Source organism: Lepisma saccharinum, chromosome 16, assembly GCF_977018435.1.
Source record: "Lepisma saccharinum chromosome 16, izLepSacc3.1, whole genome shotgun sequence".
Lineage (NCBI taxonomy): Eukaryota > Metazoa > Arthropoda > Insecta > Zygentoma > Lepismatidae > Lepisma > Lepisma saccharinum.
The window spans coordinates 15,047,121-15,064,042 of record NC_139244.1 but is presented as its reverse complement, the minus strand read 5'-3'; the positions used below and the strand labels follow the sequence as shown (position 1 = coordinate 15,064,042).

The window sequence follows — 16,922 nt, the reverse complement described above, 5'->3', positions numbered from 1 at the left end:
GAAGAGAACATGTAATTAACTAGAAGGTAGCTGCACATAAAATGCGCGAGAGTGCAGCTTGCGGTTAAATGCACTACAAAGTTAATTGGTACTATTATCGTCTATTATCGTATGAGGGAAACAGCTACGAATCATATATTTCGGACTTCTTTACATTGCTAACGTGTTATTTTCGAATGCGGAACATTTCTTAAGGTGAAATAATGCATTTCTAACTAAGATAATGTCTATTTATTCTATTTACGAGTACTTACTGTTACTTGTTGTTTCGAATCTGTAACACATTATGGCCGTGATAGCGTACTGGTTTAGGGGGCGTTCTGAGAGTGTTTTGTCGATTTATGCAGTGTTGCAACCTCGTTCACCGGAAAATATCTACTTTTGTGTCCGGATTTGAAATTATGCTAATACGTCGCAATCCATTGACGTTAGCCCCACAAACCATTGACGTTAGCCCCAAAAACCATTTTCCGTAAGGTTAGGCAAGCATAGTTAAAAAAAATAATTAAAAATACTCGACACATCATGTTCTAGTGAAAACACGGCGAGGCTGAAACACTGGCTACGGGGTTGCATCATCTTAACACACGGAACATTGCACTCTCGTGCAGAAAGCAAATGACTTGAGCAGAAACAGCGTGTCGGACAGAGATTTTCGCAGAAAACAACACACATTCACATTAAAAAGGATCAAATCTACATTCAGGAACTTCCACAACGCTAAATAAAATGATTTCCGTAAGTACTTTCTCCTGTAAATTTGAAGGAATCCGTTTCCCTCGTACAATAATGTTACCAGTTAATTAAATGGGAGCGAATGGAGAATATAGAAAATGTCTCAGATTTCCTTAACTTTTGGTATACTAGGCCTTCTAATCACGAATCTGTTGTTAAAATGCAGGGGTCATGGGTGGAAATAGGGGAAAAAGCCGATATAATTAATTTTTTTTTTACAGCTGTATCACATTGTTTTAGGAACAAAATTTTAACTAAGCTTGCCTAACCTTACCTTACCGGAAATGGTTCATGGGGCTATCCGTGCATGGTTCGTGAGGCTACAGCTTCCTCACTGCGCAAGACGCCATTTTTCTAGAAGAGCGATCGAACACCGTTGCCAAACTTACCGGCCATGTCCATCCTCCTCCACACTCCACTTAAATAACTGTTTGCACATCAACAATTTTATCACTCCTCTGATCTGCCATGCTTCAACGATTAATGATCTGCAAGTAACGAAGCAGCAGTGTGGCAATGCTGTAGACAGCGCAAGGAATGCCGAACGTCACTTGTTCATAACATCAATCATGGTTCCTATGTTTCTGTATGGAAAATGATCGCGGTAATGAAGAACGTAATTTTGCAACATATACAATTTCTATACGTCACCCCCAAATCTTAACTCCAGATACGTTACCAGTACTGCATATTTAGTGAGTATAAGAAGTAGGAAAGAAATTGGAGACATTCCCTGTATTCTTCATTCTTACCATTAAATGTACCGTATTAAAGTATAGAGCAATCAAGAATTTAGATCTTTTACCCCAAACAATGTGGCATTTGTCAAATCGGGTGAGTTTTGTTTGCAAAGCATGTTGTGATGCAGAATCAATAATTTCCCCTCGTATGTGTTCAGCATAGGTTAGAATAATTAGAAGAATGACTTCCCAATCAGTGTGATTGATATGCAGCGATTAAAAATAAAGATGATAATACGCACATGTATTGATATCATTTTTACCTTTTGGGAGGGGTTCAGAACTGCTGGTTTTGCATGTAAGCATATGTGCATGTGTATTGATAGTATTGTATTACGTTTTCCCATCATTGCTGTACCATTTGCAACACATATATTAGCATATACAAACATTATTTTCTTGTTTTACATTGAGAAATTGAGCTGATATTCAATCAGTATTTATTGTGGTTTTAAAGAGTTTCTGAAAGCATTGCTCATATTATCTTATGATACTATTTTTTTCTCACAAATAACGACATGGTATTTCTTGAGAATGAACTGAGTGCATGCAGTAACTTTTACAATAGTCTGCAGCACACTGTGTTAGCAGCACCAGTGACATTCAAAATCAATAACTGTCATTTAAAAATTATATTTGAGCTAAGGCAATATTTATTTATGTCTCGTTTGTTGGACACAATCGGGACCCATTCTGGCACTATCACTGTTGTTAATCATTCAGGTCCCAACCACAATGGAATAGAAAAAAAAACCTTAGTGTCAAATGGGATAGGGCAATTCTTTAAAATTAATTGACTGATTAATTAGTATGTTGCATTTAAATTCCCATAGAAACTGAAAGGTCATAATAAGTGCAGTTTTGCATCTAAGTTCTGTCATTACTGGATTTGATCACTTCCGTTGATGGAAATTACACACAGTAGTATTTATCTTCTAGAGTTAAGTGCAGATGAAGTCCACAAGCAATGTCAATAATATTTGTTGAAGTGCTTCCTAAGTGTCTCCTCTACCTAACATTATATAGAAAGGTAATAAGAGGCCTTATCACATTGTTATCAAGTGATGATTAAGTTTATCATTTCCATGATTTGCTTATCATTTATGAATATGTTTGTTTCATAACATATCAGTTATAATCATTTTTAGTGACATTTCAATTGATTTCCGCGGTGGAAGAAATCATTGTTGGCAAATACGAAAAAAAACTCTTGAGGTGAAGGTTCATTCTGTTGCAAGTACATGACAATTCATGATTCTTACAGATCGCTAGAAAGATTGAATTGTATAGTAGCATTTTTTTACTCAAGTTATCTTTCATACAATCTATCGGTGGGTGTCATATTTTATGAGTATCACAGAATGTTACTAATATCATTATCTTGAAACTAGTTTCTAGTGGTATTTCTGTATGTTAAATTAATTTTGTAAGGCATATTCAATTTCTGACTGCCTTTAGATATGTAAAAAAATATATACTTCCTACTAATTTACAATAACTAAGCAGGGTGGTCATTAGGAAATGCAAGGCCTTATACGAACTGTATGTGCGAGGTCCATATGTTTTCATGAGTGAAAATGTGTTTTCTTAACTAAAGTATTTTGGTAGTTCAAGCTTTGTTTGGTGCTATGAGCCCTCGAGAAACATATTGTAGGCAGTCATGCACTTTAGTACTCTAGGGTAACATAATTATGCTAGCACAGAAGCAGATGCAAACCCTTTGGATTATTTCTTTATCTAAAATCATGCACTTTTAAAGTGTTTACAAGTGGTTTACATTTTATGAAAGCATCTTTCTGACTTTTTAAAAACCACACCTTTTTTCTGAATTTTTGAAACTTTTAGAACCTTGATTCACATTGTGGTTACCTAGGCCCAGTGTGGTAGCACATGTCACACACCCTGCTTTAGGCAGCCCTGCTTTTAAATACAATGTTCTTTGTAGGACTGTAAGGTTAGGCCTTCTTTAGACTTCCGGTTGACAGATTGCATAGATTGGTTGACTCATGATCGATCACGCCTCCAAAGAGTATAGGTTCAAATCCCATTCTGGACATGGATGTTCCTTTGCGAATGTCCTTCGATATCAGTTTCATCTTATCTTGATTGGCCTAAAACTATGAAATGTAAGGAAAATACAAAAACTTCATTGACCCTTTATCAAGGGGCCAGCCGAAGTACCTTAAGAGGTGCTGATTGCAACTTCAATTCAACTTTTCTGCAGGTTTACTCTATTATACTTGTTATTACTTTTAAATAAATGTACTAGAGATGTGACAGATTAATCGGCACTCGATCGGTATCAGTCGATGTAGGCCTATCTGTAAAATTACCAATAATTTTACTGATCTGATATGTTTAAATATGTTACATTTTTGTGCAAAATTGTGTCTTTTGTTACAATTTTTATAGTAATAATCATATAATGTCCATTGTGTACTTTTTAATGTAAATGTCATAATATGCAGCTTCTTGTGCATTGCAAAAGTTTGATTCCATTGGTACCATACATTTATTAAGGAGGTCAATGGACCAATTAGAATTCTATATGGGATTGGTATATTATTGGTTATCTGTATTAATAAATTTTATATTGCCACTTTATCGGTATCTGCCAAATTTTCATATCAGCCTAGAATGTAAGAAAAGAGCATGTTGATCAAGAGTTGTGAAACATTGAGTTTTGGAGACAATTTTGTTAACTCTGGAATGTTCTCCAGTACTGTGAATGCTACTCTTCATTACTTGTTGCTGGAAATGTACCGACACAATATCACCTTATTGATTAGTGAATCATGTTGTAATGTAAATGTCCATGAATATGACAATATTTTTTATACATATTTATGTGGCACTCCATATACAGGGATGATGATTACCACTGTAACAGCTATTTCAAGGCCACCAGTAACCATATTCCATACAGAATTTGCGGGCCTGGACATTTTTTTTCCCCATACAGTGGGGCTACAAACCAGGGCACAACAATATCAACAACTAACTAAATGTCGAACAAGCATCTAAGTTTATGAAAATTTCTTGAAAGGAGATGCTGAAGATGATGGCCCTCATTATTCCATGCAACTGATACCTTGAAAGACGGAATAACATCTGGTTTCTTAGTTACAGCATACAGTTGTTTGAAGATGATGTTTTAAGTCAATTTCACATATGGGCTATGCAGAAACAAGGTTTTGACGAAATTGTAATCCGATGTATGACAAGGTTTAACCCGATATAGCTCCAACCAAGTAATGGTCTGTGGGTTGTTGATGCCAAATGTATGTTGCATGCAAACATTGTAACTGACTGTTGTTGAGCAAGTCCTTCAAAGGGGCAGGCTAATAATATTGGTGCCCCTAGAAGGTAAATTCTTATTCTGTTGCCTTCTGATACCTGCTCCGGGTATGAGTTGCTTTGAATGTGGCAATGTAGTGTCCAAGTTCTCTTCATAAAGAGAATGACAAACTCTGGCTGGCAGAGAACATAGCACATACTGTCCCCAGCAGGGGTAGACAATATTAAAAATAAATCAGAAGCCAGCATTTGAAAGCTGACAAGGTCTTCCAGGGTGACAGTCTGGTGGGAATGGTGCCAGGATAAGTCTTCCAAGATATACAATTTGCCAATGGAACATATCAAAACAAAATGGAAATTAATAACTTTCTTGGGACAAGCAGCTTAAAATGTCATGATCATGATTCAAATCTTTGTCATGTGTTGAATCTGGAGAAAATTGCCATTGTTACGGAATTATTATAACAGCCTAAAATTGTTTTCAGGATAGTGTGTGATTTAGGAATTTCAATTTGTTTTTCAACAATTTCTTGATATTTCTCAACAGTTTCCTTCTGCTTGTACATTTCAAGCATATGTGGTGTATTATTCTCTTCCCAAGTCATGAATGTATTATAGTACACATCGTACCTTGAAATGTTGGCTAATGATTACAAATCTTTCGAGGTATGCTTATTGAACCTCTTTCAAGGGTAATTCACACACTCTTGCATGCTGTGGAATTTGTGAAGTGCTGTAATTGTTTTGTAACTCTTAGTGAAATTAACACCTGTTCCGAAGTCACTTTGCATTGTTTACATCAGCTCATAATGACTTGTGTCAATTTTCTTTCATAACAGATTTGTGGTAATGATTTCCTAATAGATTTTGCATTTGCATTATTTTTCTGTTTAGAAATGTTAGGAAGTTTTTTCTTCCACGGGACTTGAGAATAGCGAAATTCTATTATAGCCCACTCTACATATGTGTGACAGATTGGTATATAGCTCTTGTGAATGTACTACACTTGCCCCCCCCCCCCCCCCCGAGATACCTGGAAAAAACAGTGTTTTGATCTTTAACGGATGTACATTGCATTATAGACTAAACTTGAAGTTTGACAAATTGCACTTTCAGGAATGTAGGTTTCTCGCATACAACAGATTTGGTATTTACACTATTTTTCTGTTGAATCACATTTAGTGATGAAGCTGTGATGCATCAGTGTTGTGCTTCATTTTATTGATTCATTTTGTAGATTGGAACTTGAAATAACTTAAATTTTACTTAAAAAAATAATATACTGAACAGTATCTGGCTGCATTAGACTTTTACTTGCAAGAAAATCAGCTTATGAATGAAGAGACTATGATAAAGTCTGAGAATTTTGTAAAAATATTCCATAACCTGGAAAAGTCTGGGAAATAACATTTTTTGCATGCCAGGATTGAAAATTGAAAACTCATTTCACAATGAACTGGAAAACTTCCAACTGGTTTCTTTTGTGGTAATATTTCATTGAAAAATATTCTTATTTAATTTTTTTCTCTACAGTACTGAGTAACTTGATTCAATTGAATAATATGTGAAATTCAAAACATAAGACTTATTGTTTGGTATGTTAAATCATTATAGAAAGTTACTTAACAGTGCCTTAGATCACTGTTGTTTTTACAAAGAGAACCAACCTTTTGCACGTAAAGACTGCCACTGCTATATAATTACAGTAATAAGCACATCAGAGTTTGAATAAAACCTATCAAAAGTGGAGACAGGAATATTTTGACTTGATTTCAAATTCAGGGTGTCTACCAGTCTGGAAATGTCAGGGAAATTTACTGTTTTTCTGGAAAAATCAACGTTCTTTTTTCTAGTGCATTAAAAGTCTGTTTTTGAACAAACAAAATAATAAGGACAAGCAGGAAATTTCAAATTTGCTGTTGACAAATTATACTTCCATTTCATGTACTGAGTATTACCGGCAGTTACAGTAGAAATTTTATATTATATACTCTACGAAAAGGTCAGGTTTTGAATTATTTTCATGTAGAAATCTACTGTAGTAAGTGGTATTTGCTTTTTGCAATTTTTGGGTTGGGTTTGGTAGATATTAAGATTAATACATATACCATTACTTACTTCTATTATAATTATGTATTATTTATATATTTATGATTTTTTATTTAAAAAAACTTTGTTAACCATAAGTCTGTATGTGCAAGTACTCCTTAAAAGCTCACCCGCTGTTCCCGTTTCCAACAGTCAATTTCTATTCAGTTTCCCTTCTTGTTACTTTTGCATTGAAGTGAATATTCTAAAAACTTGGTTAAGTGGAATTCTAAGTGTGGTCTTGGTAAAATATAGGCCTAAATGACTTTCTTACACACGTTTAAATACATGAGTTGTCCTAATGGCTTTAGTCTCGAAAATTTTGGTTCTTGATCTGGAAAACCTGGGAAAGCCAGCAAATTTTTTTCTCAATTGTAGACACCCTGAAATTGTCGAGCCTGGTGTAACTACTGTGGAAAGGAAACTTTGGAATTTTCTCCATTATATGGCAACACTGACTTTTCTGCCTTGTGTAAGCCCTTTTCCCATTTCCCTACAAGCCATATCTATGCCAGATGATAATATCATTTGCTTGAAAAGCAAGAGCAGATGTGTAAAATGGCAGATGAATGCTCTTATGGCTGTGTGAATGACAAGAGCAAATGGTCTGATTATACCATAACTTTTTTTGGAAACTTGTGGAGGAGTTTTGGCGGGAAGAGAAGTTGAATGTTCTTAGAAGATGTGCTGTATGTGTAGAAAAGAAAGTAAAGGAATTTTAAATATACATCGAAAAACCTGCAAATGACGAGAAAACTTGTATTTGCCATTGCCAGGATTTTCTAAGAAAACAATTTCTTGCTTCAACTTCTTGATAGCAGTTATATTTAAAGAATGTTTTTGGCAAGCAATGTGTAATGCAAGCTAAACATTAAAACTATGTTATCAGCATGTTAGAGCACCACTTCATGGTCAGGGGATTTCTTTTTTGTGGAAATGAGTGAGACCCTGAACTATCTTCTGGGAGGAAAAATGTACACTTCTGTTCATGTAAAGTGGCACATTTTGTTTGGTTGAACAGTTGCAATATGTGCCACTTTATTTATTTATTTGAAAAATCCTGAATACAGAGAAATCCATTATACATCAGGATATAAACAGAAAAAATTAAATTAACAAATAAGAAGCGTATGCACACGTATTCTTCAGCTGCTTGATGCACGCAGTTTGTGTCAACAGTAGTGTACCATAGAAGATATATTTTGATTAGTGTTGGTTGGCACATGACAGTACAACAATAAAGTTTACTTCGAAAGCAAGTTATCTGACGAGAGAATGCACTTAGTTTACACATTTCGCCAGATGAAGTAGTCTGCCTCGAATCGACCTAACCGCCTTAATTGGTTTTGAGATAGCTTACTAATTTTTTTATTACATATCTCTGTATAAATATTTGATAAAAATTGTTGGAGAGTAAACAACGCCTACATGGCGGACCACACAGTGTTCTTGATTCACTATTTAGCCACCAGGTTCGAGTCCTGGCGTGGGCCTTCGTAAGTGCCCCTTCGTCACTTTCATGCAGTCATTCATTCTCGTCGGCATGATTTAGATCAAAAGATCTAGAAACGCGACTTTTGTGATAATACAGTGGCGACTCCTGGTTTTTTGGGGGGTGTAGGAGAGATTATGATAAACCGAGGAAGATTTGAAAAATTGTGTATGATGGTTCAACAAACGAAATGTGTTCAGCAAAAAACTTGACTGTTTAGAGAATTATTTGTTTACCTCCCCTCTAACCTTCTACTGATTTCCTGCCATAAAATTTCCTCACGAACAAAATCTGGCAGGATAAAGAAGGGTCGAGGATTGATCGTGGCATGGTTGCAAACTGGAACATTTCTGCTGGTGAAGTGAAAATATGATTTGGACCTAATTTTACTTTTATTTCCTGAAAACATATTCCTTTGAATTTGATTTCCCACTCCCAGAGACTCGCATTTGCAGCTTATGCTATATTTTACCATTATGCCTAAAGCAGGGTGCTAGGTGCCAACAATGATCAAGCTGTGCTAGGTTTAGTACCATTTTGTTGGGGTTGGCATCATAGATTGAGGAAACCCTCGATGCTTACTCGCTGGATGCTTTAAAACCGCAACCTTCTCCCTGCCCCTTATCCACTTCTCACCCATCTGCTTGTAGTGATACCAGCGAGGTTCTTCAGGTGGGGCAGCAAAGCCTGTGTGTCCATCCTCTTTGGGCTGCAGCTGGAGCGAATGACAGCAGTCACAGGGTGGCTACTCACCGGGAGTTATGCTTGAATTTTTGTCCGTAGACTTGAAAAATTTCAACTTTTTGAAGATCCCATTTCATTTCACAGTTTAGCTTTTTATCGATGAAGGAAAAGCAAAATAAAATAAGAGAATTCTCAATGCGTTTGCTTTCTTAGTGTCCTTTGCAGAACAGACGGAAGATTATTACAAGATAAAATATCTTGAACTTGATTAGGTAAATTTGAAATTATTTTACAATAACAATTTTTCGTAGATTACTACAGAGCATTCCCTGACAATAGCTACGAGGCTCGGCGGCAAGCGGCCCGGCATCAACGCTTGTCTCTCCCGGTGAACGGGTCCGCGACGGTCGCACGCTACAGTCTTTTTGCTCTCCCTGCCTTCGCTCTTTTTCCCTTTCTGTTGACGTTGCAGACTGACGCCAGTATAATCCTTCCTCGGAAGTTGTGTTGGGTCGTGTCCGTGTGTTAAAGATTGTGGCTTAATATGGCACCACAAAAGTTTACATTATAACAAAGGGTTTATCTTGTCGAGTGTTACTTCGGAAAGAGGAATTGTGGAGAATGAAGTGCGACGACGTTTTGCAACGAAATTTCCCGGTGTTCCCGTTCCACATAGGACAACTATATTAAACCTCGAAAGAAAAATGGGAAATCTAAAAAATAAAGTATACAAAGACAATCCACACACCATCCGTGAGTTAAAAGAGAGTATTGTACGAGAAATAGGGAGAATTACAGTAGACGAACTTGCACGTGTAAATGGCAATTTCCTTCGGAGATGCCAGGAATGTGTTGCTGCAGCAGAGGGACATCATTTTCAACACCTTCTGTAGTCAAGGTTAGTACACAATGTGAAATCTGCGATTTTAATAGCAGACTCGAGTGACTGTCGCGGACCCCGTTCACCGGGAAAGACAAGCGCTGATGTCGAGCCGCTTGCCGCAGAGTCTCGTAGCGAATGTCAGGGAATGCACTGTGTATATATATACACACCGCTCAATTCAATTGAATTAGAATTTTTGGATACATTGGAATCGCACAGACCAATTTATATTGTTTATATATTTGTGTGTGTGGGTGGTGAGAGACGGTAATGCCTAAGTTTGGAGTAGAAAAATCACCTTCTACCCTTGAGTTTTTGGAAAGTTTGCCTTAAAAACCGGGAATTATACTTGAATTTTATCATGGTCCTAGAGTGGCCAACCTGAGTCAACTGTTGCTTGACAGTAGCGAACTTAGTCAATTGTACGTACATTGAGCTCATGATTTTAAAACGCGCATTATTATTAAACAACTAAAAGGTTGAGAACTGGAAGCAAGTATACATGAACTGTAGGAAGTTCCTCACTTCCTACATGGAGGAGTCGCCCCTGTGATAATATTCGCAAGTGGGCCACTGGAACCTCACATTCTCGCTACCGAAGGTCGAGTCTGTTCCTGAGCGAAGTAGGGAGACAGCGGAATGTGAAAATGGTAACTTGTTTAAATGATCAGTTTCCTTTGGGGAAAACAAATTGTATTCTACTATCAAGAGTCTTTTATTTAGACGTTTTCCCATTTGATAGTACCTAACGTGATAGTATTCAAGTAAAACAAGTTTTCCTTCGTTGTGGATTTTACTTTCGAGTAAGTACTATTCCCTTAAAGATAAATGGTGCTAGGGGCTTTTCCCGAAAAGGCATAGGAAATGTAATGTCAATGAATTTGTTACTGGCTCCCTTAACGCGCTCTTCTGTGTGTTTAAGTTCTAGGTAATATATCTTCAATCGTTCCGACTTGTCAGTACATAAGTTTTGTTCTTTCATGGATTTGCTTGGTGATCCTCACTGTCGTGATTGGCCTGAAGAGGTAGGAAAGAACGTAAAATAACCGAAATTCAAATATGTATAGATACGTTACCTCCAGTATCTTCCTTTGAAAACTGTAAACATCGACTTTCCCGTTATCTCCCAGAGAAAGCGACTGTTACGATTTCTAATCACTCGATAACATTATCTAAATTATGACAAGGAACTCATTGTGGATGGACGAGCTGAGGTTAGAATTAATCCAATAGGAGAGCAGTACTTCCCATGTTTTCCTTTCTCAGAGTGGATAGATGATAGACTAGAATCTATTCTCCCTTTATTATTATGCAACAGGGATCCTGACTAGAGACTACGACTGCTGACAAGACTTTATCAACTGCTTTTTATTTGTCTTGTTTAATTTCGTGAACCTCGCGTTGCCTAAACCAAAGTGAATGACCATCGTGAAGGACAGTTTGCCTGGTAATATTTATGCGTCCCGCTGTAGCGTATTATGAAATTTATGCCATCTGCACATCGATTACTACTGTGAGTGATTTTCAGGTGGGAATATTTTCAACAAATAAAAAGCATGGAGCGGCTCTAGGGTTCACTCAGGCCGTGCCCGAAAGGTTAAGGACCACATTTGAAGCGAACGTCCTTTGAAATATGATCAGTGGATAAAACTAAGAACCCATTTCCCCCTCGTTATAAACACTTATTTTTCACCCTAGAAATCACACAGCATTTTCAAAAAGTTCTTCTACTTCAGGGTGTCTATCAGTCAAGAAGGTCAAGAAATTATGCTTGTCAATAATTTTGCTATTTTTTACAGTATAGTGAATTTACATTGTTATATACCTGTACTGGGATTTCATAAAATTGATTATTTGGAAATCTGAAATTGTATTGAGCTGAGGTTAAGATTTGTTCAATTTCTTACTTAAGAATAACATTCTTGCATGCGTGAATTTTTCTAAAAATGTGACCCATTCCTCATCCAGGATGAAGTCTGAAACTTTAATTTTTACGTGCCTTAATAATTAAAGCAAGTCTAAATTAAATACCTTTTTAGTACAGCTTCAGTTTTCATCTTAACTGGCCTTGTGGTAGGTTTCTCATTGATTTAATTAAATAAATGTTAAGAGAAAGGAAAAAAAGGTCAAGAAAAATGAAAGAAAGGTCAAGAATAGGTCATAAAAAAGTAAAAAGTAAAGTGCTCCCCTGTGCTTAGCACCACGCTATGAAGGCGTATAGGGGGTGTGAGGGTAACGCCCCACACTTTCTTGATCCAGTCGTGAGGGGGGGCGATGTGATCAGCATCATAAAAAAGTCAAGAATTTTGGATTTGTTATTTTGGTAGACAGCCTCCTGCATTTCCACACATTAGAAGAACTACAACCAACATCTGGCTGATTTTGGACTTCCCAAGTGAACAACAAGCGAACGAGTGTACATCGTCGCGTACTACGGGCTCCAACTGCACTAGGTGACGTCACTTCGGACCGTACTTCAAGCCTGTTTTTTTGAACCTTTCGGACACAACTTCCTCTACCTGGGGCAGGGACGGCCGGAGCGTGGTGCTGGCCACATGACTTCCACAAATGACAGACATCGTGAATGTTTGTGGCCTACAATCACCCCCCCCCCCAATTATAGTTTATTTCATTTTACAGGATAAATATGAATGTTTTTGTGGCGAGTTAAAAATATAGGAGCTAGGTTGTAGCCTACCCTCGGAAGCACTCGAAACGCAGCGGTTCTTAACCTGTGGTCCACCTACCCCTAATAGTCCATGAAGACTTGAGATGTCAAAACAAACCGCATACTGGTCGCAAAACTGCAAAGATTAGAGGAAAACAAAGGATCAATTATTAATCTAACTTGTTTCACGGCTTGCTGGAGATGAAATCTTGACAATTACTTCCATCGTTTTTACTAGATTGTTTCTTGATTGTTTTTCTAAGTCGACTTTATGCACTAAAAAAAAATAAAGTGCTCCCCTGTGCATAGCACCACGCCATGAAGGCGTATAGGGGGTGTGGGGGTAACGCCCCACACTTTCTTGATCCGGTCGTGAGTGGGGTGATGTGATCAGCATCACGCCCCTGACCGCCTTTACCCCCAGGGTTTCCCCCAGGTATACCCCAAGTCCTGAACGTATCACCAGTTCGGCATCTTTGACAGAACCCCAGAGGAAGCCGACCGGACTCGTATCTGGTTTCGAGCCACCACCTGTTTTTCGGCAAAGCGCTGTTGTCACTTTTACCTGCAGTGTTTAGACATCCATTCATTCACTGCGACGTTTTACTCCCAAGGTCTTTATATTGCATAAAAAGATAGCAAAACACAATAACACAACCTAGCAAGGATAGAGAACCGCAACCTCGCATTTAGAAATCTCCAAAGAAACTGAATTAGCAACATCTCATTTAGTCCACGTGGACTTGATGAGAGCTGTCATTTCTTGGAGGGACGCTATTGGTGGGAAAGGTTTCAGGGGACGATTTATTGCACTGCACGTGGACCTGACATGTGGTTATTAGGGGGAAAACTGATCTTTCGGAACTTTCTTTGAAGTAAAGTGAGGTTTCTTTGGGGACGAGCACTTTTATACTCATGTTATTCGACGCTGGGTGGGCGCCGGGGCCGCTTCCATCGTTAGGAAAGTTCCCAGATTTGAACCGGCCGGAGATCGAACCCGGGACCTTTAGCATGGTAGTCAGATGCGTTACCAACTGAGCCACCGCGGCCACCCGACCTTATGCACAAATAGGCTAATCGAGACCTGATACTTTAAAGTGAAATCTGAATATTATCACTACTCCTTCAGAGAGGCCCAAAATCGCCATAAATAACAAAGTCATGAGGTATGTTGTGAAATAACCCTTTAATGTCAAATTCCAGTATCCAAAAGTAGACTTATGGTTTCTCACGATTTCTCTCCTCTGTCCATATCTTTGGTGGTAGGCGGACACGCAAGCGAATCCAAAGTTGTTGGGTCTAGCTTGGCATGTTGCAAATTATCAGCGTGCGCACGTGACACGAGTAAATTGATGGTTGACGTCATCGGGCACAGTGCATGGAACACGTGATCGTTGTAAAGTCGTTGTACCGGTTGCCTTGGAACCTTGCATGAGCAATTGACGAATTGGTAAAAAGTGACGAGTTACGTAACTTCTTTTCCCGGTACTTGAAGAAATCTCTGGATTGCAAAACTGTAGACTGAGAGAATTCCGTGAACTGTCCTGGAGTTTGGATTGGACGGTAGTTGCTATTGCGAGGTGGGCGTTTCATGTAGATTGTTGGAAGTAATGGTGTCTAGTTATATTAGTTTTAGTCTTTGATGTATAAAAGTGGTAATTGTGGAGTTGTAGCTTTTTCTAAACATTCTAACTTATTCGACACCACAGCTCTGGGTGAGCCTTGGTCCTCTCCAATCCGATTAAGGCTCGACTGGACTTTGGCCGCCGTCAGGGCAGATATTTTAAAATTTTCCTCTTTTCGAAAAACCGCTGTGATATTCCAAAATCTGAAAAATTGCATCGCCTTAGAATTCCTTCTAGAGCACTGACGTGAATTTTCATGTGGTTTTGTTTTGCCGTTATCTAGATATTATCAATATTCACAATAGCCTTACGTAATCGCGAAACTATTTAAAATATAAAGATAGTAACGAAAGCAACCACACAAAAATTCACGTCAATGTTCTAGAAGGAATTCTAAGCTGATGTGATTTTTCAGATTTTCGAATATCGCAGCTGTTTTTCGGAAGGAGAGGAAAATTTGAAAAAAATTGCTCTTGTAGCAGCCAAAGATTCAGCCGACCCTGATTCCAAGGGTTTTAAGATCATTCTTCACTTCATCATGCGAAGAGTGTCCTGGGCTGCTTCTATTCTTTTTCCTTTCATCTTGGACCAATGAATAGCTGTTGGTGTCCTTCCTTCTTGCATTCTCTGGAGATGTCCAACCTATCTTAATCGAGCCGCGTTCCACGGCGGAGTGGTTAACAGCGCGCTACGACGCCAGGGGTCCCGGCTTCTATCGGCCTGGGCATTCCTTGATTGTATTGTTAAGTCCGCTTTATGCCCAGATAGGCCAATCGGGACTGCACTTACAGTTCAAAGTGGGATCCGAACCACTGTATCGAAACCGGGACCCCTTGATTACAAGGCGACGACGTTACCGCTGCCCCGATGCACAGTGCAGAACGGTTATTTTGGCAATCCAGTTTCCTTGCTGGTCCTTCAGGGAGGAGAGACACTGAGGATGCCGCTTGTTATCCAAGCGACTAACGGAAGTCCATCTTTCAGGGTGGTTACCAGCTTGGGCTGCAAGTCTCAACGTTGAGGAGAAACTCTCGCGGCCCGGCGGTTGAGACACACTAGCGTAGATTTTTTGGTGCTCCATTTATTCCTCAGTGGCATTCAATCGAACTTCTAATTCTTTAATGATTACCAGAGTAACCCCAGTAGCCTTTTTGCTTTGTTAACACATGTAATAACGTTATCACGGACTAGTCAAAGTGATATTAATCTAATGTCCCTGGATTTTTCTGCTTTCTGTTATTTGGTACTCCTCGTGTAAGATACACTTATTCTGCCACCAGAACCTAGACTTTGAACACTCTTTCTACGCAGTTTCAACAAGCCTCGTCCTTGCCAACGTAGCCTTTTGCAAACAGTCAACTATTTCCTTTGTTGATGTAGGAGTTTTCTCCGATTGATGTACGGCCTTGAGAGAGAGAGAGAGAAATTCTCATTAAGTCTTCTGATAGTTACGGCTTGAACTTTACGCCCTCGTTTTTTCTTAAGACCAAGGACAGCGGCTAAATCTTCCCTTACCTCTCTTGAATATTAGTTACTGCTTAGAATAGGGAACACATCGGAGGTTTTTATTCAATATTAGAGTTCCATTTAAAGAGAAATGAAATAAAGTGAACCTTATGCTTTTACTGTTCGACTGGACTTTTAGCGGACACCAGGGCAGCTTTTTTCGAATTTTTTACCCCTTCCAAAAAACCGATATGATATTCTAAAGTCTGAAAAATTACGGTAGCTTAGAATTCATTCCAAGAGCATTCACATGAATCTCCATGTGGTTTGCTTTCTCTGTTGCCTTTATATTATCAATAGTTTCATGGCTACGTTACATAAGTCTATTAAACTGTCTTTTTTTGCGATTGTCCATCCATTTCATCTTATTAACATTCATCCTCATCTTCATCTTCCGTGATTGGGGGTGACCTTTCATCACGACACCCAAATATCAACCTCACTTGCACGTAGTACACCCTGGACTGCATTTTGCAGACTAACAAGGCTCTGGCGTCTGGACGCACGACCAGTATAATCCTGGATGGGGCTCGCGTTGTGTACTGCCATGTGTTTGTAATGGTCCATCTCATCATTCATCCTCATCTTCCCGATTAGCCAAAACCGGCAGAAAAGCGAAGTTAAATAAACCAATTCTTTAATTCCTTGAATACGCCACTGTATGGTTTGTTAATGTGTACATTGTTCTCACCGGCAGCATTTACAAGCGGGGACAGGTGGCAGAGAGTGTGATAACCCGTTGGTGTTTCTCAGTTTCTTGTTGCAGAGCCAGAAGTCTGGTGCTAAAATAAAACGTTGTCCGATTTGTTTCCGAGATGGCGTCTGCTGCCTATTTAGGCTCTGTCGAACGAACAACCCCCTCTTGTTCTGTCGCTTCTCTCGGCAACGCTGGAACCGGAATCGGTCCGGTGACGGGAACATGACGGGACGATGTGGCCCACATTGCCTCGGGAAGCGATGCCAAGAAGCGCTCGTGCTTTTGAGGGCGGTGCGCGTGTGTTGATAGCCAAATTAAGAGTTCAGATGTCACGGTTCCTCTTGCGGCTTGTATTTTATTTTGGCTGGGCGTTCCCTGTTTTGTAGAACACTCCGGATTCGCATTGGTGTCCCCCCCCCCCCCACACACAAATATTTTCCGTCACGGCGTGCTGCACTAACCACTCCGACACGAAGGTCGGTTCGGCCAGTTGTTAATTCGATGCGA

General features: G+C 38.9%; 1 protein-coding gene across 1 annotated transcript in view; it reads left to right on the top strand.

Moving 5' to 3' along the window:
- Positions 1-16,922, top strand: part of Adss (adenylosuccinate synthetase) — a 52,886-nt gene that overhangs the window by 1,249 nt on the left and 34,715 nt on the right. The window lies entirely within an intron of this gene.